Here is a 17,016-nt window from a genome sequence, read left to right on the forward strand (position 1 = left end):
TCTCTATATGTCCACTTGATCCCTAGTAGACAGCAGAGGGACAAGCTTAACTGACCATCTGTTTTAAGGACATCTGCCTAATGGGCCTCAGCCTGACTACAGTAGGAAAACATGTCAATGAATTGGACGCACCGATGTAGCATCCAGTTAGTGCATGATTTATCAGGAGACAAATATTGGCAGGGCACAATTGTAGCTTTTGTCTGCTTTTGTTGGATCCTACATAAAGACAGAGATTCACTTAGGGAGTCACCGTGAATACTAAGCAAAGCAGATGAGATATATAGAGCAGCTGAGGCTGATGTTGATGTTAATTTTAATTAGAAGCAGATTGTTTAGTGTATTTGTTAGCACTGATGTATATGGCTAGACCAGAGAAAATAGTGAAATATGAGTAAAAGGGCTCACTTCTCTCCTGCCAAGGTAAATGAAATCAGTATATTTCATACTCTCTATAGAACTGTTTAATATATTTCACAAATTCCAGTAGAAGCAACATCAAATATGATCGATATGAAAATAAATAGAAGAAATATTTTGATAATTTTACTGAAGACTTGGCCATGATTCTGTTAGCATTATCCAGTCCAGCAGGAGAAACATTCCTGAAATCCTTAGATAACAAAAGCTCTTCTCCATTCTACGTAACTGAAAGTAGTGTCATAAATAGCGCAGCATGCTCACTATCAAATGATGGGCACTGGGGTCAATTCCTTTTAATGTGTGAAGTCTATCAAAGCCTGCAGTGGTAACGCAATGATGCGTGTGAAAAGATAGCACTTCAACTCGAACCAAAAGAAGGAAAAAAATCGACAAAGAAGCTGACAGGAGTGAATGAATAGATGCCACACTGTCATGTTCGCCTGACCGTACAGTTCTTGAATTGGACCCGTCACTCTCAGACCTCTTTGTGCGCTCGGTCACTGGAGAGATCTCTTCAATGGGCCGAAGAAACCCCCAGTGAGGGAGAACCCTCAGTAAACAAATTACTTTCCACTTTCATTGTACACTGTAGTCTTGACTGATGTGGGGAATGCAGCAATATTGCGCGGGAGGCTGGAGAATGGTTGCCAAGCCCGGGTAGCCATAGCAGTAGGACAAGAGAAGCTTTCTTTTTGGAACGAGGAGGGCCGGTTTGCTGTGAATAGATCAGAGAGTATACTTGATGCACAGGCCAAAATCGTGCTGGGAAGAAGGCCTGGTATCCAACCAGGGGACCGGCGCTGGGCAATAGCACTGTGTAATCTCTTCAGAGATAGACGGAGCTGAAGCTACAAGGACAAGTCCTCCAAGTCTCTGGATGTCAATCCCAGGACTGCATATTTTGTGCTTTCCCTAGTTTGAAAGGCTTAACATTAACCTGAACCTTTAAATGTGCTGAAGCTTCATTTGAATGCTAAGATTACCATGAAATTTACACTTAGTTTTGCAAAAAGTCTAATTCACACAACTTTCTACTTACCCCAGATATAGTCGACCAACCAAGACTTGTTTGGAATTTATTTATTTATTTATTTTTAACTTAGCACTGGAGCTATGGGGCTAACAAATACCCGAACTCAGTAGTCACCCAAATAGACCATCTGTAAATAGTAGTGTTATCGAACTTCCGCCTGCACCATTTAACAAGTGGCTGTGGAGGGTTGTCGTTTTTTTCAGCCTCCCTCAAAAAATCTTCCTTTGGCCTGAGCCCAGTTAATAGGAGACATGTATGAAAAGTCTAGTTTGACTTGACAAATGCACATCGGACAAAACCTAAAAACATTAGAACTTTGCATGACCCCGTGCATCTGCCGCTGGGTGGAGCTCGGGGCGAGTCCGCTAAGCGGAGTGCTCTGCTGTAGATGACTGCTGTGTACAGCCCATATTCACTCTCCAGTATCACTCTCTGTATTAGTTGATTAGTGTTACTTCATTGAAAGTGACACATGATGAGGGGAGCTTTTCAGCTGAAGCTTAACATTTCTAACCTTGATCGAATGGAAAGGTAAGGCATTTACAACAAAACTGAAAAGCTGAGCAGCCATTTCAGACGACACCAGGCTGGTATTTACAAAGCAAATTGGATCAAATTCCGACACATTTATGGCCGTTGTCACAAATATTGATTTTTGATTGTCACTCCTACACTTGATGTGGTTTGTGAACACAGAACCTGTTTTCTAAAGGGGCTACATGCAGTTTTTATAGTCCTAAACCATCAACAAGTATGACCTTTGTGAAGACCTTGATGCAGTTTGAGGGAATTTTTGCAGAAATTAGTTCTAGTGTTTGTCAGCAGTGATAGCCTAACCACTCCAGTTTGAAACTAAAGAAGCAAAATTTGGAGTCGTCTCTGTGTCATTCGACTACATCTGGGATAAATTGAAGATTCTTGTGTTTGGGAAGCTACTTGGAAACAGTAGCTTTTCAAGCTACAATTTATTTGTTATTAAAAGTAGTTATGTGATGGCCATGCTGCTCTCTCCATAAAGTAGTTAGCTACACTACAAGCTAGTGAAAAAAATCAGGTAACTACATTGAAGCTTGAAGGGGCGACATTAAATATGTGTGTGTTTTGTTGTTAAAGCAAATTAACATAATTATTAATCTAATAAAGAAACCCACATTTCTGTTCAGACAACAATAAGTTAACTCAGATGACAAAGATGACAGTGTGTAACTGATGATATCTTCATATCAAACATGAATTTTTGGGAGGTAGAAATGTAACATTATTGGGTGACTACATCAGCTACTTCTAGTCTTTGCAACGTTAGCCTTGTAGTTCTAGCACTAAACTAAAGAAGCAACATTTGAACACCAAAAATGTCTGGACTGTTTGACTACGTCTGGGGTAAGTGTAAAGTTGTGTACCTTTAGATTTTTTGCTAAAGTATTACATTTTTATAAACACATAAAAAATCACCTTCACAGGTAGCTTGCACAACAAAGGAACTCAAGGGCTTGGGTGATTTTGCCTAGACGAGCTTTTCTTTTTTAGGTGCTGGTGCCACAGCTGTTTGTAAACTAAGAATATCTCCCAGCCTTGCCTCCTGCTGCCGTCTCCAAAAAGTAAGTTTTACCCTTGAGTGTGTCATCTTGATGAATGGCAGTGTTGCTATCTGCTCCAACAGCACGACCTGTCATCAGCCCCAGCTTAGCTCTGAGAACAAGGTCGGCCTGTCACTTCATATTGATTCTGACTTAGGCAAGCTTTGATAGCACCCAGGCCTAAGACGTCAGAGCTTTGTGATATAGAGACTGCCTTAGTAGGCAGGAGCAGGGCCTTCTTAATTAGATGATGATTTAAGGGACGTCCATTTTCACACTTTCCACAAAAGGTGGGCGAATGAATTCCTCTGTTTAATTGGAATAGGTCTCGTTTCCTATCCATTGAAATTGCTTTGGGATTTTGAGGTTTTTTTCCATCTTATTGTATTTTAGTACCCTTAGCCCATATTAATCAAGCTTCTCAAGAAAAGTTTATTTGGGATCTGCGTCAAGTGTATATGCATGAATCATTTTGCAAGCATGCAAGAATATTGAGCCAATATCAGAAGAAAATGTTGGATTGCGTATCAAAAGAAAAAAAGAGTGAATATGATCCATTATTGGTAAAGTAGTATTGTGCTGTTTCTACCTGATTTCTAGCTTTCTGTCATTCCAGATTCTAACTACAAGCATCCCAGCATTTTTCTTACCATAAAATAGACTGGGTGGCTGCTTGGCTAAACTCACTTACTGCCCAGTTATTAAGATGTAACTGGCAAGCAGGCTAACATTTACTTTGTAGTGTTTTATTTTTATGTGGTGTTCATTTTTAGCAAACGTAACGTTATCTATCAGTCTTTTTTCAAATGTAACCATGCATTTAATTCAAATTCCAAGTCCAGCGCAGATCTTACCAGTGATAGAGCAGTGTTATATTGCAGTGTCTTGCAAAGGTGAGCTGGTTTGTGCCAGATGAGCATCTAGCTCTAGAGTTCTGACATCCATGTTAGTCACAGTAGTGCTTAAAGGAGTGATTTGGCAAAAAATTAATTTACACAATTTTTCACTCTTCCCAGATAAAGTCGATCAGACGAGATATTTTTGAAGTCCAAATTTAGTTTTTTTAGTTTATAGCCTGACAAACTCTAGAACGCAGTAGTCACCCAAATACTTTTGGTAGCTTTGGAAGGTCTACGGCCTGTCCAGGGGAAAAAAAATTCAAATAAATCTAGGGGAAACACATTGTACTACTGAACTTTTGTAGTCCTTTCAGAAGTTCATCTTGATATACTGTACAGCATTACATTTCTGCAGATACCATAATGAACCTGATTCTGCTCTAACAGACAGTGTTGAGGGTAAAGCGGAATAATGTAACATGTTAAAATAGTATGATTCATTTTTCTGGTAACTGTTATATAATAGTAATATAACACATTACATTTAAAATTCTTGAAATCACATTAAGGCTGTACAACAATTCTCCTTACTGCAGAGATGGTACTGAACTCCTGCTATCTAATCTGTGCTGAACCACATCACTGCATCTCCTCTTCGATTAATCCACACTGTGCAGTCCATCACAACTATTACCGTAATGACACTTTCACTTTGCACTTTACACTACAATATTGATGCACCTCAGAGTTAGTCATGTCTATAATATGAGCTGTTAGACTACCTCATACCAACCAGTGCCTGCTGTCTTGTAAATACAGCAAATCTGTCTTATATGCCATGTAAATATGTAAACAGATATACTTTTATTTCATTTCCCTTCTACTTATGTCTAGATTTATTTCTATTTTTCTGCATAGTACATGTAAGTTTGTGTGCAGTTATGTGTCTTGCTACTGAAACATCTCATCTATCTAAAGTTACAATTACTATTAATAATTTTGTAACTTCCATTAAGAGAACAAAATTGATTGCATATGATGTGTTTAAATTGTATATATGCAGAGAGATTCACTCAAAAGAGGCCCCGAATATTCTGCTGTAACTCCCATTGGGATGAAGGAATCTGAACCAAAAAAAAAGAAGTTACATACTGACGTATGTGTCATTGATTGCATTACATGTGATGCTGGAAGTGATCTAATTTTTCTGCCAGACACATGAAGGGGTATGAGGGTCTGTGCCTGGAAGTTGCAAACGGAGGTTAAACCTTGCGACGGCTTTCCAGTGCCGGCCACCTCATCGCTCCGATGCTGTAGCATCCCAGGTTGTTTGAAGCTCCATATACTGAGGAGCACATTGCATGCTGTTTCGTTCAGATTGCTTCATCCTTAATATAATTATTACAGAATATTCAGGGCCTCTTTCGAGTGAATCTCCTTGTACTTTATCCATGTCTGTCTTTATATGGAAGCTGTATGATACTTTTTTTGATCGCTTGGCTCGACAACTCTGCAAATCACCCGTCAAAGCATCTAATCATGCTAATATGAAGACGATAAAGATCACTGTAATAAAGAAGAAAGATCCCCAAACTCACCTAAATAGACTAGACTCAACTTCATTCAGCTTTGTAGTGTAGATTTTGAGGCAGAGTTTTCAAACAACATTGGTCATTAATCATTTATCAGGCATAACTGGCTGTGTCTTGTTCAAAGGCAAGAATATTGGCAGGATTTTTGGCTTTTTGCTTGTACCTTCCAGTCAGTATAGATTTGTTTGGGTTTTTGAGAGTAACTTGGAAGTAAAGAATAGTGAGATTACTTTGTCCGGGAACTAATAAGTACAGTTACAGTTTGACAAAAATAAACAGTCATTTATAATGGATTACTATTTTTGAGTACCTGCCTCTACATGCCTGATAGAAATCACACACAGTTCTCTATTCCTACTGCTATGGATGCAAAGCAGCCACCATGTAAAAACAAAACCTACTTAAGTTTTCATGTGAATATTTTATTGTTCTATAGGCTGAAGTCCTTTGATTTTTATTTTTTTTTAATTAATGTGTTCCCAGCCTTTCTCTACTGGTGTTCAGTGTGTGGATGTGTGCTATCGCCTTGACTCTCGAGGTTTCCTAGGCAAGACGTCCCTCCCATAATTTATTAATGACATAAGAAAACGACGATGATGTAACTATAGGTCAGTGCTGTGAGAATGTGGCAGTTCTGAACCTCCAGAAATGTTTATATGGCTGTCAGGCAACCATAAACAAATGACCATAATGTGTCATGCTGTGTCCTTGGGCAACATTTTGAATTCAAAGCCTGTCAACAGCTCATTTGCTCTATATGGGCTGTGTTCATTGTTTCGCATGTATGTGACCAACGTATAGGGAGTGAATTGATAGTAAGTGGCATGTTCAGCAGTCATGCCAGATCATATAAATTCCTATAGGCAACAAAAACAGCATGTAGTATGTGGTGTTTCTCCAACATGTTGATTTGTGTGGTTTGTTTTCAGATCTTTGCCATATAATCAACAGAATGTAATGTGTAGTGTGGTCCAAACATTTAAGCTGCAGTAATTGTATAATCACTAATTAATATGTAAAAAGAGATGATAATAATAATAATAAATCAGAAAGTCCAAACCTCCATGTTGAAACACTAAAATTGTATTTTAATGAGCAAACATTAAAATAGTTTTGGTCACTTCTTATCAATGAGAAACCACAGCAAAATGAAATGAAAATGGCAAAGTCAAAGTTAGTTACATGAAGCCAAACAAAAAGGCTGATTGGATAAACCAAGATGTTCTGATCCTTTCAGAACTCCACACATTTCCTATCTAGCTGCAATGCAGATTAGCATAAGCGCATAAAGGGACAATGGACCAAATACTCGTTAGGGGCGTCCACAGTAGCACGTGGACACTGTTTCTGTTCTGTCTCTACCCCCCGCATTGTGAAGCAAGATTCTCAAAGCCTCAGTTATTAGTGGTGCATCCTCAAAGCGCAGCACCCATGGCGCCTCCCAAGACAAATAAAAGTTCATACTCACATGCTACACCTTTGGCCGGGGTGGAAGAAGAACAGGGAGCCGCCAGGAGAGCACAAAAGACGCCACTGCACGGGAAAGATGTGGCCATGCGTCTGACAGCCGACTCAAAACACCGAACAGCAGATGCGATGCCTTGCTGTGTGGGTCTCCCCCTCCTCCCTTCCTCTCTCCCTCCCTCCCTACCTCCCTCCCCCCTCTCCTCCCGCTCTCTTCCTCTCTTCAGCACTCCCCCTGCCTCCTCTTGTCCTGGCTCGATGTTCGGACAAGCGTAAAAGCAGACTTGAGCGAAGGCGCTAAGCTTCTTCTTGCTTCAGACCCCATTCTATAGAGCATGGCGCTCTTCCCGTTGCTCTCCTTCTGTTCAGAAACAAAAGGGCGGGAAACTTGGTAGGGGGGTGCACACAAGTGCAACTGTTCTGTACACAGATGGGGTTTCCTGTGGAGAACTTTCCATCACCCAGCACAATGAAGAAAAGAGAGAATAGTCACATTGACTGTGAGGTCTGGTGCCACAGTTATCACAGCTGAGATGCCCATTATCTCAATATTGACTGACGTAATTGTCTGCCATTTAGAACTCGCTAAAAGCTTGTCAGAGTTTGCAGACAGAAGCATCCATTCAGTGCAGTTTTGGTTGAAGGGACAAAGAGAGGAAGTGTCTGTAGATAATGATACCAGGAGCCTATCTGAGCTTCATTGCTTGTTTGGTTGTACTGAAGAAGGCTGGTACATTTTGGTAAATGTCACAGATTTCAGCTACTCTCTGTATTGTCTATATAAAATATGAGGGAATATTTAGTTCACCTAGTTTGTGTGGGTTAGTGAGTTCCATGCATTGCAGTTAAATTTGCAATATTCTGAAAATTGGTTCAAGAGGCATATTCTCTATTTATTTTACTGTGTAAAATCAGAAAACATTTTAGAAGAGCTTCAAAAATTTCTGGATTTCAGTAGAATACAATTTGTTATGAACTCTTACTTGCATCCACTGTATGTCCAAATCCACCCAGGCACCCCTTCTAGGGAATTCATCTACTTTAAGATGCATCATGTGCTGATACAGGGGTCAGCTGCATACACACAGCTTCTATAATCTAATCTCTATCGAAAAGCATTGTCAAAAGATTAAGACACTCTGGAGATGCCATACGTGAGCCTAAGATCATCATACACTCTTAAAAATGAGGTTCTTTACATTTTGTTTATTTATGAAAGTGGTTCTAAATAGGACCATGAATACTTAAATAACTGTTTCCATGATTGAAGAGTTCTTTGCATTATTAAATGGTTCTTTAGATTAATGGCGAATGTGCTGTAGGTGATTCTTTATATACTGCCTTTTTGAAAAGGGTTCTGTATAACACCTAACAATGTATAACAGCCTGTAACAATAGAAGAACCCTATTTTGCGCTGTATAGAACCCTTTTTACAAAGTTGGTTCTATATGGAACCATATAAACACATTCTCCGTTAATCTGAAGAACACTTTCACAATGCAAAGAACCCTTTAATCGTGCAAAGGGGTCTTTCCGTGTTCATGGTTCTCTTTGGATATATATTTAAATACATAGTTTTAAAGTATGTACCTTATACCAAGCCCCAGCTAGAGGGGTATAAAGCCCCCCAGCATTGGAACTGTGTTCTATGGTGTGATAGAGCTCCATTGAATACCTGTGGAATGAGCTGGGGTGGTGTTTGTGATCCAGAACTAATCATCTAACATCAGTATCTAACCTCACTAATGCTACGTGGCTGAATGCAGACAAATACTCATAGCAGTGTTCCAACATCCAACATAAGGAGTAGAAAGTGTTAATACAGCAAAGGGAGACAAACTCCCAGTTTATGCCTGGATGTGGGATTAACAGTTGTCTACAAACTTTTAGACATACTGACTGGGTCAGATTCATAAATCTACACAAAATAATAAAAATGTACATAAAATATAAAGCACTCCTGTTTATAAAGTGATCAACACAATGTTCTCCCTTTAATGTGGCAATCTTTTACATGTGTTTTAGGTAAAACCACATCAAAATAATCTTGTACATGATATGCATTAATAACATCACACAATAAAGGCCTATTTGGCTGCCAAAAATGGAAATGTAAAAATAAAGCAAAAATCTCATAGAAGAAATAACCGATAAATGAGGTGGGAAATGCAGCAACATTGTCAAATGTACCCTTGAAATCAGTGGCAAGGCAAAAAAGAAGAAGTAATTAGAAGCAACCAGATATGCCTTCAAATCAGACAGTTCAATCAGCCTTTTAGGTAACATAGTAGGGTGGTGTTCGGTGATGAATTTGCTGACCACATATTACACAAACAGTAAAACAGGCCGGCAATCCTAATTTTTTTTCCTAACAGGAATATTATTTACTGTTAGTGTTACTTAACTCTTTGCTCATTTCTCAAAGACACTAGTAGAAACCAGTGGCTGTCCTGCATTTAAGACAATATTGTAAAATCTATAATGCACATTGTTAGCTTCACTGAACTGCTCTTAAGACAAGGAACAGTTATAAAAATTTGTGACCCAGCTGCCATGACATGTGCCTCTGCTCAAGTGACATGTTTCGTTGCTTTTTGAAATGAAAAATAGTGTTTTTTGGTTTGTTTTACTCAATTTATACATGCAATTTAGCTAATAAATAGAAATTGTGCTCTAAAAAAGTGTGTTTGCTGTATAGGATGCGTTAACTTATTTTCACGTATGAAATCAACAAAACGTCGTTGGACTGTTAAAACCTTTGGATAAGCTTAAATGTTTAATGACATAATTGCATAAGTAGCCTCTGTTTTGTATTGGTGATTCCAGTGCACTGGTCATCTTAGTGCACTGCATTATTATTAAAATTATCGTTGGAAAATACTGTTCCTTCATTATGAGCTGAGTGAGGAACAGGGGAACAGATGCATCAGGATGATATCGTACAAAAAGTCACATCCGTTTTTTGTACCAAGACTGATCTAACAGGGTTTTTGTAATTCTCATAATCTCCCACTGTGTGGGACGCAGTTTCACTTGTGAAAAATATTTGAAATAAATGAGTTTGCAAGCTTCATATTAACGATATGCTAGTGTTTTTTTCAGTTGCTGTGCCTGAGGGTCCAGGCTGAGTTTTGCTAATGAATCAGAATGAATATGTATAACTGCTACTTATGCATGTGCAACACCCTCTAAAAACAGTGCATTGCAAATGGGCAGAGAGACCCTGAAAAATTGCTAATTAGACAAAACACAAATCAGTTTTATTGAATAATTACACATTTAGTAGACCACAAGCAATAATTTAAATAAAAATAAAATAAAAAACTAAAAAAGTATTAAATTAGGTTTTGCAGTAGACATCGTTTTATAGCAGCTTTACAAATTGTCTTGATTCAGACCCTGAGAGGTAAGACCCATCATCATCTGGGTGGCATTGAATAGTTCAGTTCAGCTCACAGTTCAGTTCACAGTACTTTATTAGTCCCAAAGAGGGCAATTCATTTGCAGCCTTCTCGTCTATACTCACGACTATACATATATAGTGAATAGTGAAGTTATATTCAGAGATGCCATTTGATTGGGAATAAATCGCAGCAATCAGACCCAGAAACCATGAGATAAGCCAGTGTTTACAGTCTGATATGTCTATGTGGACTACTGATGGTGTTGAGCATATACAGGATGTCAGACATGTGGATGATGGAGAGCCTGGCAGGTTGTTGAGAACATGGCAGTTGGTTAAATTACTAGTTTGAATCCCTGGAGTGTCCAGGTAAGGTTATGAGAAATGGGAGCATCAGGTGAGGTTGTTGGAGGCTGGTAATCATTGCAGATGCAACAGGAAGATAAGCAGCACATACACATGGCTACAGGAAGCAATCAAGCATGTCTCTGTGGCTGATCTCAGGGGATAACAGCAAGGGTGCCATTGGCTGGATCTTGTGCTAGTTCTGTATCGGACAGCACTGCAGTAATGGTGGATAGGCAGGATCAGAGCTCAAATACAGTGCATTATGGTGGTCCTATCTAAACAATATTACAGAATTCCAACCTGGAGATGATAAAGGTGTGAACGACTTTCTCTGCATCATGTAAAGAAAGTTTAGCTTTCTAAGCGTGTCAATTATATATGCAATTAATTAAATTGTCAGTTGTGCCACTTTTATTGTGAAGGTTTTACAGCTACACCTGATGGAGCGTTCAAGATTAAACAATTAAGTAAGAGAAAGATACCCATCAGCATAGTGCCATTCTTGTGAACAACTGGCAATATAAAAAGGAAAGTAAAAGCAGTCCTAGAACAGAGCCCTGTGGGACACAGAGTGACAAGATAATTTAAATAAAAGTTTTGGTGTATGATATCAAATGCTTAGATGAGATCCAATGCTTTGAGTGTAGCTCTAGGAAGAGAGAATTGTATTGTTGTTGAATTATTATCAGTTAGTTGAGGAAATGTATAGATATTTTATCAAATATACACATTTGATCAAATAAAAGTTTTTTTAATCAAGTATTTGAATTATTTAAAAATACATGATGAGGTTACCCAACCAGATGAAATTATGTGCATTTATGTAATTCAAGGTTCTTTATTGGTTCTTCCACTGTCTTGGGCTGCCCACCTATGGCACTGCATTGTTTAGTGTTAGTGAAGCTGATAACTATAATAACTCCTGCACCTGATGGCGATATATGAATAATTATTTTATGTTAACACCACCTACTATTAGGTATACTACATCATTAGTGTACATATATTTTTGGCAGATTTTCTGTAGTCTGTAGACTGGGTGTGTTTTTACCCACCGGAAACTGCAGCTCTTTTGTTGGAATGCCTTGTTCTCAGGTGATCATAATTAAGAATATAATTAAATCAGACCATATTGGAGTAAAGGAGCACAGCCACTTAGACACAATGCGCATTGTTTTAAGAAAAAAAATCCATAATTCATTGGTCCTACAGATTGTCAGTGTCTGAACCTCATTTGCTGTCTAGTCTGTCTTGTTAGTTTAGACACTGTTGTGAATGTGAATGTGGCTGTAGGATTGTGTTTGTTGTTTTGTAAGAGAGCAGAAAGATATGCTGCCAGAGGTGCAGTAAAAGCTCTTCAACAGTCTATAAAACTTTTCTATGGAGTTTTGTATATTTCTAGTTTTAATTGAAACATGATTGAATGCAGTATTAAGCATCCTCACCGGGATGAATTAGACTTCCTTTGGCTTCCTATTGCCGAAGCATGGTATGATGAATTACTACAAAGCCTTAGTTTACAGGGTCTTTAAGCACTCTAATAAACGATGTTTTGCTTTGCTCACGTACAGTTTACAAGGCAGTCAAAGCAAAAACATCCATCTTTCGTGGCATACTCTTGGATAAGTTTCTGACACTGAATCAACTCTGTCAGTAGCAGCATTCTTTATGCAATCTATAGATCCATAATTCATTACTATCACACCTTACAGATCACACGCTCCACAGCTGAGCTTATCTTCAGCCAGCGGTTGCATGGAAAGGGTGAATATCTTCATTTCCACTATCAGAATCAGATCCAACTGGAAGAACGTTCCCAATAGTGTTCTAATGTTTTTTAAAGATTACTAACATTGCTTCCTGAACGTGCTGGGCATATTGAGTCTTTGGCCTGAAAACGAAAGGACAAAGGATGATCATATGGCCAGAATAATAATTCAACATTTGTGTATCTGCATTGTGTATCTGCCATTAATGCAAGTTTGCATCATCATAAAAATGTCATTTTTATCAGTAATCTCGTGCACCAGAAATCCTTGGGTCAGGGTTGACTGATTCTGAATTTTGATAGGTGATATAAAATATTACAAGGTTCTCTTCCCACAATGCTCAGTTATGCAATGTATTGAAAGTACAATAAACACAGCTTAGCAACAGCTCATTGGTCATCATTTGGCCAAGTCACAGACATAGTGTTTAATTTTATGGACCAGTCAGTACTAAGGAGATCTTATCTAAACATGAAGAGAGCCCCGTTTCGTGAGTGGTGAAGTTGGTTTCAATTTCCCAGTCCTACTTTTCTATTTGGGTGCTTTTGAACAATGGGCAAAAAAAGGTTAATATGTGTGAACTGAAAGGACTGGCCATCAGGAGGACCGGGACAATTCCCAGTGGGCTTCCATGTGTGTGGGCCACTGAAAGAGTGAGAAGAGGGAAGTGCATATTCATTTCTAATGGAGTCCTACATAAAAAGAATGGAGATCACCAAGACAAATGACATGTGCCAGGCTGATACTGCAGTGCACATATTTAGACATGTTAGAGGCCCACTGCATTCTCAGTGTGTGGCCGTTGGTCAGTCCCGCAAATGCTGCTGCTCCCAGACCAAAGCATAATGATAACAACAGGGAGAGTTAAACCATGAAGGCTAGCTAGAGAGAGATGGATAAAACCTCCAAAGAGGTGTGTCATGATTAAAAAAGAGAGTTACTTAAACAAGAAGCAAAGAAATGAAAAAGGAAAACGTGAATTGTTTGAAAATCAGAGCGAGGAACCCCAGAGCCAAAGTGCAGAAGGAGTAAGTATACTTGTTCAATATGGCTACAGATGGCTAGTTTAATGTTAGTCACTACCTAGTAAGTAAGCCTTCATTTGGTTTGCGTCTGAAACTGAAGTATACATGTTGATTTCTGAGGACTGTTGTAACTGCTATGACTGCTTAGCCACCATCGACATAATTATGTCACAAATATGCACTTAATGGAAATAGTAGAGCACAAATAAAGGCCAAGGTTTTTAGAAAGGCCCCTATTTGTTACAGATGTGTGCTCTCAGATGGAGAAGTCAAATTTTGCACACACTGACCTTTTGACCTTGATATGGCAGGCAACAGATTTTCAACAAAGGAATAAAAATATCTAGAAATCAGTACATTATTTGGACTTAGTTTTATTATTTGCTTAGTTGTTCAATTTAATGAGCTAAATAATTCCACAGCATTTGCCTCTGAATTTTAGTCCTTGAATTGCATGTTAAAATCACTAAAATGTTCTCCTGAATGATGTCCTGGACCCAGTTACAGGAGACCTTTTTCACTCCTCATGAGATTTTACATCTACAGAGAAAAGCTAAAATTATTAATATAGGATGTACTTTAAGGTGCATTCCACAACGACATCTCTTAACAAACACATTTAAACAGAAAATGTTTAAAACAGCAAGTATTTTGGTCTGCATATTTCAAAAACATTGTTACAGCAAATGAAAGCTGGGAGGTGGAGCAACTACAGGAGTGGTTAAAGTAGATTCACCATCACTAATGAGATAACAGGGCTTTGGATCACTGCAACTCATATATTCAACACACAGCCTCTATGTATATTCTAGGCCTTAAGGCACAAACCTAGTTTCAGTATGATTCAAAGGTCAGGCATCTTTTATGAGCTGCAAGGCAGCACATTTACTCATGGTGACATACAGTGTAATGACTTTTGCTCATGTCAGTTGCTGTACAAGCATAGTCATTATCATGCCTTATTATGGACAGAAATCCTTCTGTATATTAGAGATAATGGCCCCTGTTCATTAAAGTTGCAAAGGGAGTAGCGCAGATTTGACGCCTTTGATGGTGTACGAACTACTCTGTGTCTGAATCATGAATTTTCATTGGAAACGAGCATTTGAGTGTCTTCAGTGTGTGAAATCAAGCACCGGCCTGCCAGCACCTCATTTATGTATACCATTTACATGAATCACACCCTATTTTATGCAAATGTTTCAAAAGGGAGCCAATCAAACGACTGTACAGCTGTTAGCCAATGGCTTGTAGGTGGAGTCTGAGGCAGGTAGTGGTGAAATTAAGGTAGCAGGAAATTTAAGGCGGCAATGGATGTAGGCAACCGCCAACTTAGCAACACCATAACAACCACCTAGGAGCACTATAGCAAACGCCTAAGACCATAAGAACATCGTAGCAACCATTTAGCAACACTGTAGCAACCATATAGCAACACCCTAGCGACCACATAGCAACACCATAGCAACCAACTAGGATACCATAGCAACCATCTAGGATACCATAGCAACCACCTGGGATACCATAGCAACACCAGAGCAAACACTTAGCAACACCATAGCAACCACCTAGCCACCACCTAGCAATCACATAGCAACCCCATAGCAACCAACTTTGATATCATTCATTTAATATCATATGGCAATGCCATAGCAACCATCTAACAACCATTTAGCAACACCAGAGAACCTAGTATAGAAACTAGCAACAACCTAGCTGGAAGTGGGAACCATTTAAGCTGCGCAGTCATTCTGGGTTTCCTTCAGGAGATGCATGTTTCTCGTTAGTGTTATTGTTGATATTGATAATAGTTTTGGTTAGTCAACTGCAAATCAAGCATTTTTTCAGGTTATTGCACTATTATGCGTAAATGTATGTGCACTCCCCTACCAGACATGAGTTTGATTATACAGATATGCCAAAGATCAAACTAAAACAGTTGAACAGGTGAAATTTTACAGTCAGATTTGACCGTATGCAACTGAATAAGGGCCAGTATCATTGATGATCATTGATAACCTGATGTCCATGCTTTAATGCTCTAATCAACATTTAGAAGTTGCAGTCATCACTGTTGGTGATAAAAGCATGTTGTAATTTTATATTGATTATTTTCTCAGTGGTAACTTAATAAAACATGCAGAGAATTCCACCACAACTGCAAATGTTTTTATCAACTACTACTTGTACAGAATATTTCATCATTACTTGAATCTGATGAAACGTTTTTTGTTTCGATTACAGTCTTTGTTTTACAGTAAGAAAAACATTTTGGCTTTAAAGCAAATGGGGAAAAAGTCAGAAATGCAGACTTGAGCGTGTAAGTTGAATTCACGATAGTAAGCCTAGACCTCTAAGAATGAAGAGAGAAATAAAAAAAAAAACTCAAACCCTCTAATATAAGCCATTCCATCACATTATATCCCCTGCTTTGTTCTCATATATCTCACCCCTGAAAAATCCAGCCCCAGCTTTGATGCATTATCACTGTAAGATTGTCTCCATCTAACTCGCTGAGATAATTTTGAGTTTATCTCTCTCATGTTTCGTACGTGAGTCTGTCAGTGTTGTATGCTCATGCTTGGGGCTCCTCCAAAGCTTCAGCACAAACTCCAAGAATCCGCCACCCCCCACTGCACACGGACCACCCGCAGCCATCCCCCAAGAGCGGACATGGGCAGAAGGTTGCAGAGGGAGCATGCCATTGCTGCCCTGCCCGCCTAAAGTGTGCCAGCTGATGATGACCTTATTCTATCTGACCTCCAGACTGCTTCATAATTAGTTGTGGGAAAAAAAACCAAAAAAAAAAACCTTGTGCTAACAGTGGGCTAGGTCAGCTGCAAAGAGCCTATGATGAGCGATGACCTGGAAACAGAAAACATTCCTTTGCTTGAGGGCAGTAGGGGGCAGATAGGGCTTATTGCGTGGTAGCACCATGCTGCATTATAGCATACTGTGAATCTCACCCTCGACTTTCAGGCTTGGGCGCTGGAAAAAAGCGGCAGCTCATAACAGTTTAATTCAGTTATTAACCCCATGTGGTTCATTATTGCACAAGACAGCTTTGTTTATTTTTTCCTTTGTGTCATAAATTTATATTTGAAGTTTTATGTTGGTTTTTTACCACACAAACGAAAAAATTAACAATAATGTAACAAAAGTAAATTACAAGTAGTTTTGGACAGTTTCTATTCTGCTGTTATCGTTTGCTACCTGGTGTCGACCAGAAGAGGACGGTCTTAGGGAGTTTGTCCTTGCCACTGTCTCCGTTGGCGACGCTCATGGGGGCTTGAACACGTTTATTTATTTTTTTTCTGTAAAGCTACTTTGTGACGTCTGTTGTTAAAAGCATTATATAATATCTGAAATGAAACTGACCTTTTCATTGTACTGCTATTATGCCTAAGTACACTAAGTCATAAATTGGATTGAAATAAAAAAATAGGCTCCCACTGTAGTTTTACTGATCAGAGCGATTCTGTCGTTCTGTCATTCTAGCAGTGGTCACTTGATTTCACTCACTCAGATACGGGTCTTCATGC

At 38.9% G+C, this 17,016-nt stretch overlaps 1 protein-coding gene and 1 long non-coding RNA gene across 2 annotated transcripts in view; one reads left to right on the forward strand and one right to left on the reverse strand.

Moving 5' to 3' along the window:
• LOC108434742 (E3 ubiquitin-protein ligase Midline-1) overlaps nucleotides 1–7,077 on the reverse strand; it is a 76,639-nt gene extending 69,562 nt beyond the window's left edge. The window contains exon 1 of the mRNA XM_017710097.2: nucleotides 6,933–7,077. The gene's annotated coding sequence lies outside the window, so the exon portion shown is untranslated. The remainder of the gene's footprint in view (nucleotides 1–6,932) is intronic.
• Nucleotides 1–17,016, forward strand: part of LOC108434744 — a 263,953-nt gene that overhangs the window by 112,029 nt on the left and 134,908 nt on the right. The window lies entirely within an intron of this gene.

Source organism: Pygocentrus nattereri, chromosome 12 (genome assembly GCF_015220715.1).
Source record: "Pygocentrus nattereri isolate fPygNat1 chromosome 12, fPygNat1.pri, whole genome shotgun sequence".
Classification (NCBI taxonomy): Eukaryota; Metazoa; Chordata; class Actinopteri; order Characiformes; family Serrasalmidae; genus Pygocentrus; species Pygocentrus nattereri.